General features: G+C 41.8%; 1 protein-coding gene and 1 long non-coding RNA gene across 3 annotated transcripts in view; both read left to right on the plus strand.

Annotated features, from left to right (window-relative positions):
- Window positions 1-17,298, plus strand: part of Aplnr (apelin receptor) — an 87,248-nt gene that overhangs the window by 66,095 nt on the left and 3,855 nt on the right. Inside the window, exons 1-3 of one of the 2 annotated variants that reach the window (XR_013108679.1) lie at window positions 12,151-12,255; window positions 16,172-16,235; window positions 16,332-16,356. The exons of the other annotated variant lie outside the window; for it this stretch is intronic. The gene's annotated coding sequence lies outside the window, so the exon portion shown is untranslated. Of the gene's footprint in view, window positions 1-12,150; window positions 12,256-16,171; window positions 16,236-16,331; window positions 16,357-17,298 lie in introns of those variants that run through there. 2 annotated transcript variants of the gene reach the window in all.
- LOC143441154 (uncharacterized) lies at window positions 650-2,872 on the plus strand. The gene is made up of 3 exons (XR_013108379.1): window positions 650-871; window positions 1,931-1,999; window positions 2,353-2,872. It is a non-coding gene; the product is annotated as an uncharacterized LOC143441154 (long non-coding RNA).

Consider the following 17,298-nt stretch of genomic DNA (forward strand, 5'->3'; position numbering starts at 1 on the left):
CTCCCAGCCGCAGCACATGTTTAGAAACAAAACAACCAATACTCTGGATGCCTCTGGGATAATGGATGAGGCACGAGATAACGCATATTGATGGACATATTAGGAGGCAACTGTTATCACTCAGGAGGGAGATCAACATGGATCTAGCTAACAGGTGGTGCTGTAGGTGCTGAGATGGGGTCATGTTTTAAAAGAAGAGGATTTGGTCATTGAGTACCTACAGGAGATAAGGGAGAGAGCGTGCCAAGGATATTTCCTGATTTCTGTGGAGGTCTCAGAGATCATCTATTTTCCCTCCCACGGATCTAACTACACAAGGAGACTGAGACCCAGAAATAAGGAGGGACTTTCCCATGCTGGCAGAGCGAGGCCAGTATTTAAGCCAAGTCCTCTTGTGTCCATCCTGTTCCTTTACAGTAGGATTCTACAGTCATAAGAGCAAAAGAAGGAAGTAACCTTAGAAACCATCCAGCTTAATTCCTACATTATTTTATAGATAAGGAAGCCAAAGGGAAAAGCTTTAGCAGTCTGGCCAAAGGCCACCCAGGGAGTTAATTAATTAATGAGAGAAATAGTTTAAGTATATATAAACATGGCTGTGTTGACCCTTAGATAGTGAGACATGTTGTTTGCTCAGGAGGGAGATAACTTGGCAGAGGTCCCTCCAAATGGTTTCCCAAGCATCAATACCCTGGCTGGATAACTTCTTTCTGGGCCTGTTGCCTGGGGTTAGGGAATCCAGATGTCTGGGACCACAAAAGCCAGATGGATTTTTCCCATGCCATGGATTCCCACTGCTTGGGCTCTGTAGATCAACAGTGATGTTGTAAGGGGTGTAGGTGACTGCGAAGGATGTCAGTTTGTTTTCTCGGTGAGTTCTTTGGCTACTTGAGTTTACTATTGAGAAGGTTTTTCTTTCTTTCTTTCTTTCTTTCTTTCTTTCTTTCTTTCTTTCTTTCTTTCTTTCTTTTAGTATCCTTCTCGCTTGGGCAGAGCCCTGCAGCTAAAGCTGGTACTTAACAGTTGTTATCTTGTGTTAAACACAGGGATAGCATTCTTTAGAGTTAAATGTTGTGACAGGGTATGACAGATGTTATTAAATATTGTACTGTTTGCAGATGTGAATGGTCCCTTGGGAAGGTGATAGTTTGCAGACCAATATGCTAGAATTTTTGTTCTCTCTTTTTTTTTTCTTCCTTTCTTTCTTTGGAGAAAAACAGGCAGAACACTTGAAATTAAGATTGTGTTAGAAAAATTTTAAATATATATTTTTGGTGGCCTAGCTTTGTCCCCTTGAAAATTCAAATTTCTGCAGAGCTGGCCTCTTGATCTTTCTCAGGAATATTCATGAAGGGGGTGGGGGAGATAACAGCTTTTGAGGTGGCTCAGGTGGTTTGAAAGAAGGGTATGGAGTCTTTGAAATCATGCTGTCTCAGAGATGGGCTGGAGCACGGCTGTGTCCTGACTTTACCACTCCATGTCTGTGTGACATTGATGAGCTCTCTGAAAAGAATCAGTCTTTTTTTTCTTTTTGTTGTTGTTGCTGTTGTTGTTGAATGGGAATGAGGATTTTAGTCTCATGGTACCATTGTGAATATGAAGCCAGACAATTGAGACAAAGCACCTAACATCTTGTCTAACCTAGAAACAAAAAGTGTTCAGCAAATTTAAATTGTTATTATCTCTTACTTCAGGACTCTCAAATCAAGCAAGACTGAGTCAGATTGATTGAAATTAATGGAACTTTCCTTTTTAGCTCTGGCTACTTCTAGGTGCCTCTTGGGGTTCACTGTCATGGAAACGGGTTGGTGGACTGGTGTGGAAGTTGATAGGGGAAACTAAATAGCCAGAACACTGCCTGGCCCTGCTGGCGCCAGAACCAGAGTGATGTCTGATTAATGCTTGCCTGATCTCATTGGCTTTATTTCAGGTCACCCTGGAGAAGATTCTTGCTCAGGGACAGATGGAACCTCACTCATTGGGATGAGCCAGGACCCTGGTCAGTGGGCACAGTTACAGGTGCCGAGGAGTCTTAGAACTATCCAAGCAGAACAGAGCTAAAAGGGACCCTGTAGTTTGGTTATTCTGGTAACTTCTCTTTATGGCTGACTAAAGATCAAAATGGGTAATGAATGTCTACCGTGTGCCCAACAAAGTATGAAAATCTTTCCCCAAAAGGAAATCCCCTATGGAATATGTGTAATTATCCTCATCAAGGAGGTAAAGCTGGGTGGGGATGGGGTAGCAGAAGACATGAAATCTGATTACAGAATGCAGCTAGTGTTTGCATCCTAGACTTCCCCTTTCTTATTTCTACTCTCTCTCACTGTTCACTCACATGCTGTGGTTTAGGTTTAAATATGTCTCTCAAGGACTCCACAGGAAGACCAACAGAGACAACTAATCTGGACCCTTGGGGGCTCCCAGAGACTGAACCATCAACTGAAGAATGAGCATGGCATGGACCTACCTCCCACCCCTGCTCATATACAGCAGATGTGCTGCTTAGTCTTCAACAACTGGAGTGGGAGCTGTCCCTGAATCTGTTGCCTGACTGTGGATCCCATTCCCTTAACTGAGTTGTTCTGTGGGAGAGGTTGCACTAAGTTCTAGACCTAGTGCCTGGGTAGGGTAGGGTGGTGTTGGTGGTGTTAGTAGTACTACCTTGGTGGTGAGGGGTCTCCCTTCTCAGAGGAGAAGAGAGGGAGATTTTGGGGGGAGGACCTGTGTAAGATAAGGACTGGGAGGAAAGGGGGGGCTGATTGATACTGAGATATAAAGTGAATAAATACATTAATAAAAAGAAATAATAGGGCACAAGTTTAAAAAAAAAAAAAACTGTCCCTCATAGCTTATGGGATAGTAATAATCTCCAGTGCAGAAATTTCAAGGATTAAAACCTTTAAGAATTCTAGAGTGGGTCCTTCCAGTTTGTGTCAGTGCCCTGCATACCTTGGGCTCCAACACTGTACCCAATCCCATAACACCTACCCAGAGGACACTGCACTCCCAGGAGCTCTAACATACCCAGGACCATAGTGAGGAGGCCACAAACACTTGCCTCAAACCAGGAGTAATTGGGACCCCTGGGGACCCAGGGACACAGGAACCCCTGCCCAGCCAGTGGCATGGGTTCCTTCCTGTCTGTGCCTGTGCCCTGAGCAGACCTTAGGTGCCAGTGCTGCACCCAATCCCACAATACCTAGAGGAAGCTGGACTCTAACATGCCCAGAAATATAGGATCATAGGATCACAGGATCTCAGGAGCTTGTTCACATGAGGATTTCAGGATCCCAGAGGCAGCCTGACTGCTAGGAGCTCTTGCAACCAGGAGCTCAGGATCACAGGATCACAGAGATAGTTGGACTCTGAGGAGTTCTGATACAACCAAGATAACAGGAAAGACAGGCTCCAGTCAGAGACAGTGAGTACAAGTGCAACTAGAGTTAACCAGATGGCAAAAGGCAAGGGCAAAAACATAAGCAACAGAAACCAAGGTTACCTGGCATCATCAGAATCCAGTTTTCCCACCATAGCAAGTCCTAAATACCTCATCACACTGGAAAAGCAGACTCAGATTTATCATCACTTCTCATGATCATGATAGAGGACTTTAGGAAAGACACAAATAACTTCCTTAAAGAAATACAGGAGAACACAGGTAAACAGGTAGAAGCCCTTAAAAAGGAAACACAAAAATCACTTAAAGAATTACAAGAAAACATAACCAAACAGGTGAAGGAATTGAACAAAACCATCCAGGATCTAAAAATGAAAGTAGAAACAATAAAGAAAACACAAAGGGAGACTACCCTGGAGAAAGAAACCTAGGAAAGAGATCAGGAGTCATAGACGCAAGCATCACCAACAGAATACAAGAGATAGAAGTGAGAATCTTAGGTGCAGAAGATACCATTGAAAACATTGACACAACTGACAAAAAAATGCAAAATGCAAAAAGCTCCTAACCCCAAACATCCAGGAAATCCAGGACGTAATGGGAAGACCAAACATAAGGATAATAGGTATAGATGAGAGTGAAGATTCCCAACTTACAGGGCCAATAAATATCTTCAATAAAATTATAGAAGAAAACTTCCCTAACCTAAAGAAAGAGATGCCGACGAACATACAAGAAGCCTACAGAACTCCAAATAGACTAGACTAGAAAAGAAATTCCTCCTGTCACATAATAATCAAAACATCAAATGTACAAAACAAAGAATGTTAAAAGAATTAAGGGGAAAAGGTCAAGTAACATATAAAGGCAGACTTACCAGAATTACGCCAGACTTCTCACCAGAGACTATAAAAGCCAGAAGATCCTGGACAGATGTCATACAGACCCTAAGAGAACACACATGCCAGCCCAGGCTACTATATGCAGCAAAACTCTCAATTACCATAGATGGAGAAACCAAGATATTCCACGACAAAACCAAATTTACACAATATCTTTCCATAAATCCAGCAAAAATATTTTTTGATAAATCCTACAAAGGATAATAGATGGAAAACTCCAATACAAAGAGGTAAACTACACCCTATAAAAGCAAGAAAGTAATCTTCTTCCACCAACCCTCCAAAAAGATAGCCACACAAACATAATTCTACTTCTAAAAACAAAAGTAACAGGAAGCAACAATACTTTTCTTTAATATCTCTTAACATCAATGGACTCAATTCCTCAATAAAAAGACATAGATTAACAGACTGTATATGTAAACAGGACCCAGCATTTTGCTGCATACAGGAAACGCACCTCAGTGACAAAGACATACACTACCTCAGAGTAAAAGGCTGGAAAACAATTTTCCAAGCAAATGGTCCCAAGAAACAAGCTGGAGTAGCCATTCTAATATCAAATAAAATTGACTTTTCAACCGAAAGTTATCAAAATAGATAAGGAAGGACACTTTATACTTGTCAAAGAAAAAATCTTCCAAGATGAACTCTCAATTCTGACCATCTATGCTCCAAATGCAAGGGCACCCACATTCATAAAAGAAACTTTACTAAAGCTCAAAGCATACATTGCACCTCACACAATAATAGTGGGAGACTTCAACACCCCACTCTCAGCAATAAACAGATCGTGGAAACAGAAACTAAACAGAGACACAGTGAAACTAAGAGAAGTTAACAACCAAATGGATTTAACAGATATCAATAGAACATTTTATCCTAAAACAAAAGAATATACCTTCTTCTCAGCACCTCATGGTACCTTCTCCAAAATAGACCTTATAATTGGTCACAAAACAGGCCTCAACAGATACATGAAGATTGAAATAATCCCATGCATTCTATCAGATCACCATGGACTAAGGCTGGTCTCCAATAACAACCAAAACAACAGAAATCTCATATACACAAGGAAGCTGAACAATGCTCTACTCAATGATAACTTGGTCAAGGAAGACATATAAAAGAGATGAAAGACTTTTTAGAATTTACTGAAAATAAAGGCACATCATACCCAAAATTCCTGTGATTCAGGGTCTCCAAATTAATATAGACTATTGCCATTCCTCTTGTTGTCCACCAGAAATAGATGATAAAGTCTTATTGCTGAAGATACAACATATCCTGGTTGCAAGATATAGAGGAACCCAGCTGGAGCTGAGCTGGAGGTTTTCCTTCCTGCTGGGTAGCTCTCTCACTGCAGGAGAACGCTCTGTAGACTGCTTAAAGAGATAAGGCATCCGTGACCTTACCCAGATGTGAACCCTAGTAACTACAATGCTAATCTGCCAGGCAAGAGGTGCCCACTGGTGAAATAGTGGCACAACTTTTAAAAGAGTTATTTATTTATGTATGTATTTATTTATTTATTTATTTACATCCTAAGTGCTGCCACACTTCTGGGTCCTCCCTCACAGACACATTCTCCCTCTCCTCCTCCCCTTCTCTTCTGAGAGGATGGGGTACCCCCAAGTATCCCCCCACCTTGTTGCATCAAGTGTCTGTGGCATAACTATTATAGTGAACTCAGCTACTCAGGTTGGACTTGAGGCCTATTTTGGAGGAGGAATACATGCTTAGTACTGTAAACTTTGTCAACAGACAGACAGACAGACAGACAGACAGACAGACAAAATAACCTATGACTGGAGCGGCCTTAGACCCTAGGAGGGACTTGACTACTGTGGTTTAGCTAAATTGACACAACACCAAACTGCAATCTATTTTTCTGTCTATACCCACAGATAATTGCTACTTTCAGCCTTAATAAAGAGAAGCTTCTCTTTGCAGTAAATGGTGGCAAATCCAGAGACTCATGGCTATCAAAGATGCTTAGAATAAATGATGGTTTGATGCTCAGCCCTAAACAGGATGCTTATTTTACTTCTTCTAAAGCTCAGAAATCATTTTGAAAGAGGAATAGAGGGAACAATGAAAAGAAGCAGAAACAGAAGCAGAAGCAGAAGCAGAAGCAGAAGCAGAAGCAGAAGCAGAAGCAGAAGCAGAAGCAGAAGCAGAAGCAAAAGCAGAGGAGGAGAAAGAGGAGGAGGAAGATCAAGAGAAGAGATGCAATCTTCAGGGCACAGCACAGTCTTTACAAACATGATCTCACAGCAGATGCAGTTGCCAGCATTCAGTTTTCACAAGTCTGAGCTCATTAACAGTGAATCATGGATAGGTAGAAGCTCATGGGTCCAACTCTTCTCCACTGAACTTTTGGCAACTGCAGGGTTCTAGGAGAGGCACAGTCATTGCTTTCAGTGTGCACTAACTGGTAAGCCCTTCAGCTTCAAACGCACAGCACCAAACCTGTGGCTATATAGGCAGACCTGGTGAAATCAGATGGATCATCTGTGGATGGAGAGGAGAATCCACTACCATTGTGTTACTAAAATGATGTAGTATCCCACTACCCTCTAAATACTCATCCTTCGTCAATTGATTAGTACAACTCTCACTCTTCACTAGAGAAGGCTATTTTTAGAAGGTAGGGAGGTTGTTACAGAGAACCACAAGCAGGTCAAAGTGTACAGAATAAGTGACCATAAAGGGACCATCCTCATATAGAACAGCTATAATGCATCTCCTTCACCCAAGGCTTGAAAACATCGTCGATGAGGGGCAGAAAGATTGCAAGAGGTAGAGGACCAGGAGGACTGCTGTGAAGTCCTGTCTTCTATACATAATGAAGATGTTGCACCTACAGACTCTCAATAACTATAGTGGACTGCATAGGACTTGAACAAAATCACACTAGTCAACATTCATGCACAGATGGGGAAAAGGCTCTCAAGGCTTCATTACTATTCTAGACACACACACACACACACACACACACACACACACACACACAGACACACACACACACGAGAAAAGAAGATGGTGTGGATTTGAGAGCAAGATGTGCCTGTTACATGTAGAGATATGGAGGAAGAAAAAAGGAGTCATGATGCATTGTGCTCATAAAGGAAATTCTGAAAAAAACAGGGGGCCATGAACGTGTGGAGGACCTCTAGGGAGGGGGGATGGATAAAAAGGCTGGGAAGGAGATGCAGAATCCATAGAACTGTCAAGAAACAGAGGAACCTAGAGTTAACTGTCCTCTGAGAGGCTCCACCCAGCAGCTGACTGAAACATATGCAGAGAACCACAGCTCAGGAAGTCTTGTGGAAGAGCTGGCAGAAGGATTGAGGAACCTGAAGGCTACAGGAACTCAACAGGAAGACCAACAAAGTCAACTAACCTGAACCCTTGGTGTTCTCAGAGACTGAAGTACCAACCAAAAAGCATACATGGGCTGGACCTAGCCCCCCTAATATATGTAGCAGATGTGCAGCTTGATCTTCATATGGGTCCCCCAACAACTGGAGCAAGGGATCTCCTTAAAGCTGTTGCCTGTTTGTGGAATACGTTACCCTAACTGGGCTGGCTTGTCTGGCCTCAGTGGGAGTGGATGTGGCTAACCCTGCAGAGACTTGATTTGCCTGGGTCGAGGGGGGATACTCTCTCAGAGGAAAAGGGAGAGGTGTGTGTGAAGAGGGTAAAGCCAGGTAGAGCAGTGATCAGGATGTAAAGTAAATAATTAAATGAATAAACAAGATAAGTTTCTCTCCTTGTTCACTCTTTCATATTATTCTTTTTGCCCCTCATCTTTGTATCTCTGCATTTGATGACTCAATGAGAAATCCCTTACCAAATACTAAGCTCTGGTTATTTTGCTCCCTTGCCTTTAAATGTATGAAAAACACTTTTCTGTTCATTATAAATTACCTCGTCTTAGTTCTGTTATACCAGCAGCACAAAATGGACTAAGACACTGGCTCTCTGGAGCTTTTTGTGTTATCCTCTGTTCTATTCCTCCTGCTTGGTGTCGCAGTCTAACAGTGCCTCATTATAAACATGCTGAATAAATGAATTGCTATATATAATCATGGCACCATTTCTGAAGGTATGATTTGTTTTGTTTTTGTTTCCCAGGACAGGATTTCTTTGTGTAGCTCTGGATGTCCTGGGACTCACTCTGTAGACCAGAGCTTGAACATACAGAAATCTACCTCTGCCTCCCAAGTGCTGCAATTAAAGTCATGCACCACCACAGCCAGTTGAAGTTTAAAGATGGGGCAGAGAAGTGTGTGTGTGTGTGTGCTTATGCACACGCAGGCATGCACACATACACACACACACACTTGAGCGTATGTATGTATGTATTTATTTCTGTATGTATGACATATCTATCAGATGCTAAGAATGGGAAAGAACTAAGCCTCAATAGATACAGCCCTCACTTACATTTTAGATCCTCCACAGCAGGCTCTTCTCTGCAAATATCTTTGTTCTAGTTATCTGGATTCCACTCTGAACAGACACTATTCCACCCCATGTATGCCTTCTCTTGGACTTTTCACCTACTTGGAATTGGCCCATTTCCATTCTCTTTAAAAAGATCACATTCATCTTCAGATAATTCCATTTCCACCAAGTTTTCCTTGTTGCTTTTAAAAAATTATATACTGCCGGCGGTGGGGGAGCAATCTGGATGCAAAGTGAATAAAGAGATGAACTAATGAAAAAAAGTACCATAATATTCTATAAAATTTTAAGACACGTAAATCTGTTTCTTATGCCCTTTATTGCTTCTTCATTATGATCTGTCTTCTGTGACAATGGTTCTTTGGTAGTAGATCATGAGCAATTGGATGGTCCTGACCCTACCTTATCTTGCCATCATCTGGGGCGTGTAGCAAATCAGCACCTGGTAATCATCATGCACATTATTGGAACTGGATGGTATGGTCTTGTTGTGGGGAATAAAAAGTTGGTACTGAGTTGAATTCTTTGAGAAGTCAGTACAGAAGAAGTAGGGATGAGGGACTGGATCTTCATTTGCTTTTTTTATTTCAGTGTAGACTGACAGCATCCTTTTCCAGCGATGACTTATGACCTCAACTGACCTTCACTAGGTCTGTTTTCTCATTCTCTTGGATCGGGCTGAGAAAAACAGGAAGAATCATTAAGAGACAGAGACTTCAGAGCCAGCAAAATCATTACTGATTCCTTTTACAGACACCAAAAGCTTTGTTTATACAGTATGACAAAGGAGTGGGCCTTTCCTGCTGGCCTTAGGGAGACGCCTCTATCGGCCTCTTGGATTCATACCAGGTGTCACACCCATCCCCTTCTCAGACTTTCTCCTCTGTTTTGCAGTCTCTACCATCACATATACTGTAAAATGCAAAAGTTGGAGGATTCATTGATTGTATCCAGCCTTTCTTCCTGAGAGATAGCTAATATCTTCTTATCGTATGCTCCACGTACCAGTGATGCTGGAGGTCTGTCAAGAGTGCAACTTCCAGGTGTTTCCTGGCCTTCTGCTTAGAACACACACTGTAACAAGATCCCCAAGGAGGTACTATACTTGTAGAAGAGTGAGAGATTCTGCTGTGATCCACTTAAGTTATTTTCTTAATTAAGTGGGTACATATAAAACCTCCAGAGAGGTAAATTAACTTGTGAATTGGTGGCAGGATACATGTTGTTTATTAGACACTTGTAGGAAACGACATGCATGGCCCTGTGGATGCCGTTCTAAGTTGGAACATCAGGTTTCTTTGGTCTTCAGTCATTCAAGTGACTAAACATGGTGGACTTGCTTCACACCAGTCTCTCAGCAAACATTTGTTGAACAAATAAATCTTTTGAATTATGACCTAGGGCTTCTTCTACAACACTGTAGCTGGCTCCTGTAACTACCAGCACTCTTTAGTATCACAAAGTACTTTCAGAAAGAGTAGGCGGTGTCCTCATTTTTTGTGCCAATCTTTGGCAGCAGAATCCCAAGACCCAATGAAGTAGGGCTCATACAATTGTAATTTGTCCGTCATACATGGTACAAGAGGAACTTTTCTGCCCTCAAATTCTCTGTGTAGCTATGGGTGCCTTTGAACTTCTGAGTCTCCTGTCTCTACCTTCTGAGTGCTAAGGGTCATAGGCATGTGCTGCCATGCCTAGTTTCATGCAGTGCTGGGAATGAACCTAGGGCTTCAGGATGTATCAATTGAGTGATATCTCCAGTGCATGCATGGGCTGCACATCTTTGATGTGACACTACAGGACATAAACAGGTAAACACACACACACACACACACACACACACACACACACACACACAGAGAGAGAGAGAGAGAGAGAGAGAGAGAGAGAGAGAGAGAGAGAGAGAGAGAGACTAACCAACAAAAATGCAGTGCCCACTTCTAGCTCACCAAAAGTCTAGTGAGAATTTTCATGTTGTTGGCTAGTGATTCCATTCTGTCTAGACTGGTTTCGTTGTTGCTCTTATGCTCTGAGATCTGGTTTTGCCCATGTCTTTTCCTTCTCTGAAGGTGTTTGTTATTGATTGACCATCTGCTTAAAGGAAACTTTAGCTAGTCCTCTTATCCTAAGGAAGACTTTACTTCTTTCTGTCCATCAAGGCTGTGGCTGGGTAGTTCCATTGCATTCTTCTGTGTGTAACTTACTGGCTCAGTGTCATTCTTATGCCTCCATGGGCTGCTGCCTTATGTCCAGCAGTTTATAATCTCTGGCAGCTCAATAGCTTCCACTGTTGTGAGGGTGAGAGACTTCTTTCATTTCATGGAAGAAGTCACATATTACTCTGGGCCCAAATTGAAAATGACTTTTCCTCTGGGAAAAATGCCTGTGTGATAAATTTCTGCTATAATGCTATTTTGCACAGTTGCTGGAGATGCCAGGACTTTTCAAGACCAGTGCGACAAGAGCTGTCATTCTCTCATCTTTGTTAATTTTGTTGTCCTTGCCAAACAAGGTCTTTTAACAATAGTTGCAATATTTCGCACAGGACTTTCTTAAGGCAAAGGAAAATTTAGACAGATTCCCAGCAGCAGCTCTTGGAAGACAGAAGCAGGACTTAAGATCGCACCATTTCCCTGCATAGGCCAACTTGACTAATTTATAATTCTGAATCACAATGAAAACGGAAGCTAGTCTTGCATTGAATTTTTACTAAGTGTCAGGCACTATTCTAAGCCCATTAGCATGGATTATTTCTTGTATTACTGCCGTAATGCTATCAGGTAGGTCATGTTTTCCTGCCATTGTGATATCAAATAATTTAATTATCACTGGTAGGGGATGGACTTAAATTTCTGTGGTTATATTCCAGAGGGAGGGCAGTTGCCTTTTACAGAGCTTCTGTCTAGAGTAGGATAGTCATTCTAGATTTTAATCTTACGTCCCTGTATACTTTATGTTCCCACGAAGTCGTTTTCTTACAGATTAGTATTTAAATTTTGTATTGCGGCTGAACAAATTGCCAAAACCACAGAGACTTGATTAAGCACGGAAGAAACGATTGTCACTGTAGCTTTGGTGGACAGTTCTTTGGCTGATGATTACTTTTAGGTTCTTGTGTTAGATGAGGTTAGAGGGTGGATGGGTCTAGAATGTTCAAACTGTATCTATGAATGTATCTGGTGCCTTCAGGTGGTGGGAGAAAGTTGGTCTTAGCTGGCACATTTGAAGGGCTGATACTTTTTACCTCTTCATGTGGATCACCTATGTGGACTTGCATGTGAACGAAAAACTTACTGTATCAGAGGTGGGCTGGGGAAATGACTCCATCTGTAAAGGGCTTGTTGTGTAAACATGTGAACCTGGGTTTGATTACAGCAATGAGATGACAGAGAAACACAGATCTCTACGGCTCCCTGGAGAGTTAGCCTTGCCTAATTGGTGAGCTCCTGGACAGGAAGAGACCTTACCTCCAAAACAAAGGTGGGCAGTTTCAAAGAATACCACCCTAGAGTTGGTCTCTAGCCTTCACATACAAACACAGGTTCACTTCTGTGTGTATACACGCAGACATGCACAACAAATACACAGATCTCCCTGTAGGGGAGGGAGGAGAGAGAGAGATATGGGATGGAGGGGGGTGGAGAAATGATGTGATAGATGAGATCAGGGCTCTCAAGAGCACACAGCAGAAGCTGTGCCAGCTGTGCTTTGGGCCAGGTCTAGAACTGTCTCAGCCCTTTCTATCCTTTAGTTTAAGTTGATCTATAGGACCAGCCCAATGCAATTGACACGGATACTTGAAGCACAACTGTTAAGTCCCAGACTGGGGGTGAGGGTGGGGGTGGGGTGGGAAATAGGTCACCTATCTGGAAAAGGAAAGTATTTTTAGGACACTGGATGTGAAAGGCAGATGAAGCTCAAGCCCTGGCTTTCACACATTCCATCTCTTTGGTGTTAGGCAAGTTAAACATCTTTCAGCTTCTAATCGGTTCCCAGAAAAAGAGGGATGATCCTACCAGCCACTGTTGCTCATTGAATATCACTCCGTGCTAGGCATTGTTTTATTTTTCTCTTGTCAGTGGCTTCATGTACACTTCCCAGAGGACCTATGAAGTCTTTACCATATCCTATTAAATTTATAAGTGGTCAAACTCAGGGCACATAGGATGACATCTCCTGTTCAAAGTCACATTTCTGGCAAGTGGCAGTGCTGGAACTTGAACCCTGGCAGTATGGCCTAGTGCACACCCTTCATTAAGCTCTGCATTTATCAGTAGTATGTGTCCCCCCATGATGGTTGTAAAATATCAGTGAGATATTGTAAGTAAGGTACTTAATGTTGTGTGTGTGTGGTACAAAAATTACAGTGGCTTTGTGTATTTACAAAGTTATCATCCCGAGAGGACCAACTCACCAAAATCCCTGTCTCTCCTTAATATTCATGAGGACAGGAAATTTGTTCCCATTTTTCTTTATGTGGTTGGTTCAAGATGATATTTCTACTTCAAACACAACCGGGCCTATTTCAGTTATTGTGTATCTCCTGGGTTTTCTTCCTTGTCTACAGCTGAGGGATGTTATGCCTTCCTTCACAGATCAGCTGTGGGTTGATACTCTGCCTGTGGCACGTCACTGTTGCTTTTTGTTATAAATGCCCGTCCTCAGAGCTGCAGTGTTAGGTTAATGTCCACTGAAACACCAGAATGAAATTGTACTGTGTTTAAATCAAGGCTGCATGGTTTTTGTTTTTGTTTTTTTCTTTTTTTTTTTCCTACCTCAATCTCTGAGTGCCCAGGTTTGGGCTGTTTCCTGACATTATGCATTTGTTTGTATAATCTGCTTCCTTTCTCCCCACTTCCAACTTACTCATTGGGATTGTTGACTATCTACTGGTCCCATTTTTAAAAATAGAATTAAGCTATCTTTTCATTATTTGGTTTTCATTATTTGCTGAGTATGATTGTAGCTGAAGTAAAGACAAAGAAACATTGGGAGGTATTTTTGATTATTCGTATGTGTTCGCTTTCTCAATATCTGGTGCCTCAAAATCCCATTGTTTCCCCCTCAAAATGTATCCCCAAAGTCCCCCATTCGCATCAACCCCTGCATCCTTTCAGAAAACATTCCCCCTGGATTCACACTGGAGGTTCCCTTGGCATTCCAGCTCATATTTCTCCTCACCTTTGGAATATTTTCTGTTAAGCATCCAGAGAAAAACAAAACAAAAAAAAACCCCAAACAAACAAAAACAAAAACAAACAAACAAACAAAAAGGGACATGATCATGCTGATAAACTTCCAGTGCTTTCCATTTCGACTTACATAAAATATAATGCCAGCCTAGAGCTTACATTGTCCTACTCAAAGGAGACTTTCTCCTTCAAGCTCACCCCAACTCTTTCCCCTTTTCCGCAGCACGTGTCATATGGGATTGGTATTATTTTTTTTCTGATCCACCCCCATTACCTACTCTTTTATCCCAATCTGGTATAAAGAGTTGGTGTGGAAGGACAGCGACATTATCATGTTGATTACCAGAAACCCCACCCTGGCATATGGAGGGTACAAGCAATTTACTTGGATGAATGAAGGCAACATATTACCTTTCATAGGGGAATCAAACCCTTGGCCAGATTTAGTTTTGTTTTGTCAAGTCTTTAAATTGATTTGGGTTTTAATGTACATATAGAAAAATGTTGATTTTGGTATAGAAACAGGGTCCTTAATGTCACAAATATCAGCCACTTTGGTATAGGACTTCATGTTGTGTCCTCTTGAATGTTTCTATGAACTAAATGTAAAGTGACAGTGACTCATGTGGATACTCTTTTTCCTGCAACCCTGTCACAGTGGCATTCATTAAAAAAAAAAAATTGCCTTACTTCCTGACATAGTAACACACACCCATAATTCCAGCATTTGAGAGGCAGAGGCAGGAAGATCACAGAAAGTTTGATGCGAGTTTGGTCTACACAGCAAATTCTAGGCCAGCTAGGGCTATATAGCAAGATGCTGTCTCAAACAAAAGCAAAATCTCTTTTTGATCTTTGTTGTCTAAGTCTAGTGAGTTGAAAGTAAGGGTCAGCAATACTTCCCCCTACAAGCCACCTTCTAATCTCCACCTATTGTTAGTTACTCCAGTACAGACCCATCCCTGTGGTGGACCTTCCTTCTTCTTCTCCCTCTCTCTCCTCCCTCTCTGCTCCCTCTCTCCTCCCTCCCTCCCTCCCTCCCTCCCTCCCTCCCTCCCTCCCTCCCTCCCTCCCACTTTTCCCCTCTGCCTCTCCCTTTCCCTCTCCCCCCTCCCCCTCCCTCTCCCTCTCTATCTTCTTTCCCTCTTCCCTGCCCCTTTCTCAGATTAGTATATGTGTGTGAGTCAGTTCCCTTCTTCCACCATGTGGGTTATTCACAAACTCAGGTTATCAGACTTGGAGACAAGCATCCTTACCCTCTAAACCATCTTTCAGCCCTCTGGTATCTTTTCTGCAACTTCAAGGGCACAGGTTCACCCTGTAGCTTGGCAGTCCTTCCTTTCTTACTTTCCTACTTCTCATCACGACCGAGTTCAACAAGCTATTTGTCATCTTCACAAAGTTGCATGTTGTACAATTCCACGTGGATTCAGATCAAATGGATCCAAATTTGGTTTTAAAAATGGTTTAATTAGTTTTCAAGCAGCTTAAACTACACAACTAAAATGTTCTGAATCAAATGGAGAGATAAGTGTGAGAAAGTAAAGCAAAACAAAACAAAACCTTCCCAAACAAACAAACAAACAACCCACAAAAAAACCTAAGGGATTGGAAATGCAGAAAAGTTGGCTGTTTCTAGAACTATATGAGATCAAAACTAGCAGATACTCAGGACAAGTTAGCCAATTAGAAAGGACAGGAATGGGGGTGCTCTATTCCCAACTATTGCTTCAGATACTTGTAGTGTTGACAGTCAGAGGAGGGAGACAAGAGAGGACAGTAAAAACATCAAGGTGGGCCTGAAAACGCCTTTTGGAAAGACCTTTATGCCTGTGTTGAAACAGAACTTAAGAAGAAAAATAAGCAGAGTAAAATTTACTAACATGTTAAGACAAGTAAATTGCTAAGGAAGCACAAACCTGGTTTCAAAAAATATTTTAACTACGGAGGCCTAAAAATGAATCTCTGGCTGTAATGCTTTGCATCAGCAGGAGGCTGGCTGTAAATGGAGTGACCTCAGGCCTTTAAGCTGCTTCCCCAGTGGGATCCCCCAATTGCAACAGACCTAAAGATGCTGTGTGGCCCCTGTGTTCCAACTCTGTTTTAATTTGCAGTTATTCTGTTCCTATGTTGCCAGTGTGTTGAGTGTATGTCAAGTGGGAGGGCTTGGGCAGTGACAAATAACCTTCCTTTGTTGTTCATAGGTCACTGGATCACCAGGATGTTTGACGGAGAGAAGATGATCATTGTTGCTCTGCTTTAAGCTGGGTATATTGTGTAAAGGACACTGAAATAGGCATTTGGTGACTGCAGACAATGTTAGAAACTGGCAATGCTGAGTAAAGTCTTTTCTTTGCCTTCTAGATGCATAGAAGTCCATATCCTTGAAGTAAGTCAGTAGACTGTGTTTGGATGACTAACAATGGTTGGAATTGTTAATAGTTTCAGCTCTGACTTTCCACATTTCCCTGGAGATCTTCCATAAGGCAGAGGATTTGGTAAAAGTATCAAAAAATGGGATACCCACAAGAGGGAAGGATTCTGGGTCTCTGAATGGTTATGTGGAACAGAGACTTTGACACGCTTTGAAATACCATGAGTAAGAAATGTGTCTACTGTGTTAAATGCTTTAGTAAACAAATGATTATTTTGTTGAGATTTTGGGAATTACCTGTTGTATACCTTATAGCCTGCCTGGAAAAATACATTTATTAAAGCGTAGGATGTTAGTTGTTTTATTCATCATACTTTATATTACATTTATCTATCATCTATCTTATCTATCAATCTATCTATCCATCTATGTATCCACTATCTCTCTCTCTTTGCATTCTCTCTCTCTCTCTCTCTCTCTCTCTGTGTGTGTGTGTGTGTGTGTGTGAGAGAGAGAGAGAGAGAGAGAGAAAGAGAGAGAGAGAGAGAGAGAGAGAGAGAGAGAGAGAGAGAGAGAGAAAGAGAGAGAGAGTCAAAGGACAGTTTGTGGAAGTTAGTTCTCTCCTCCTATCATTATGTAGGTTCTTAGGGATCAAGCTCAGGTCCTCAGACTTAATGGCAAGCACCTTTAACTGCTAAGTCATCTTACTTGTCTATGCTCTTCAATTTTCTTTCACCCTGTAGAGTTGTTATTCTCTAGCTTCATGCTTCTCATCTATAGACTCAACTGACTAAGGATCAAAAATATTAAAATCTCTGTTGCTTCTATACTGAATACTGTATAGATTTTCCTATGGTTCTATGAACAATACTTCATAGTGACTATTTATGCAGAGTTTATACTGTATTAGGCTTTAGAGGCAATCTAGAGATGACTTAAGGTATAAAGGAAGGATGT

This window comes from Arvicanthis niloticus, chromosome 2, assembly GCF_011762505.2.
Source record: "Arvicanthis niloticus isolate mArvNil1 chromosome 2, mArvNil1.pat.X, whole genome shotgun sequence".
In the NCBI taxonomy this organism is placed as follows: Eukaryota; Metazoa; Chordata; class Mammalia; order Rodentia; family Muridae; genus Arvicanthis; species Arvicanthis niloticus.